Source organism: Phascolarctos cinereus, unplaced genomic scaffold, assembly GCF_003287225.1.
Source record: "Phascolarctos cinereus isolate Bilbo 61053 unplaced genomic scaffold, phaCin_HiC Scaffold_2;HRSCAF=192, whole genome shotgun sequence".
NCBI lineage: Eukaryota > Metazoa > Chordata > Mammalia > Diprotodontia > Phascolarctidae > Phascolarctos > Phascolarctos cinereus.
The window spans coordinates 404,800,278-404,801,191 of record NW_027555625.1 but is presented as its reverse complement, the minus strand read 5'-3'; the positions used below and the strand labels follow the sequence as shown (position 1 = coordinate 404,801,191).

General features: G+C 45.7%; 1 protein-coding gene across 2 annotated transcripts in view; it reads right to left on the bottom strand.

Annotated features, from left to right (window-relative positions):
- DOCK2 (dedicator of cytokinesis 2) overlaps nucleotides 1-914 on the bottom strand; it is a 499,735-nt gene that overhangs the window by 240,028 nt on the left and 258,793 nt on the right. The window lies entirely within an intron of this gene.

Genomic DNA, 914 nt, shown 5'->3' with positions numbered 1-914 from the left:
GCTTATTAGAGCACTGCAATCCTCAAACTCCTTCCCAAAGCGGGGAAGTCAAGTGCCATGTCCTCTCCTGCCTGGGAGCCAAACTGCTCAACAGACCACCAAGGTCATCCCAGGAGGTGTGCAAAATACCGACCTGATCAGAGGTGGGGCAGGTAGGCCTCAGCAGGGTTGGGACCAGTCATGCAATGGGACAGAAGAGGCAGGTCCCACTTGCTAAAGGCTTTGTAGATACTCTAATGCCAACTTGCAGAGCTCCCTTTCAAACTTATTTGGTTTTATAGGGCAAGAAGGTTGCCAGCAGCCACTCACGTGCTCTTTCATTACCCCAGCATCCTGCAATGACCCACCCACCAACACCATGAATACAAACACTCTCTGACCTAGGCTTACAGACAGGGAAAGGGAGTTGGTACAGAGAAATGAGGGTACCCGAGGACTACTCCTCAAGTGTCCTAGGAAAACAAACAGGCCCAGTCCACAGTTTTCTGAGACATCAGCAATACTTAAGCACAAAATGAGGTCCAACTGCATGGTAGCCCTAATTTGTTGGTACTTTTTCATTCCTTAATTAGAAATTTAAACCCAAATTAATTATTTAATTATTTCATGACACCGAAAAGCTACTAGGACTTGCAAAGAGGTCCTAATTCTACACACACACACACACACACACACACACACACACACACACACACACACACTCCATTAGCCTGGTCAGGATTATAACTGGTTGCCCATTTTGAAATATAGTGAATTTTCAGCAAATGAGAATGGTATAGGAAGAATAAGAAGAATTTCTGTCATGACACTCACATTCACATGCTATCTAGTCACAGATCCTCAGAGTTCCCCTTCACAAGGTGAGGCCAGGAGAATCTGGGCCTGAGGTGATCAGGCTATTTACAACATTCCCA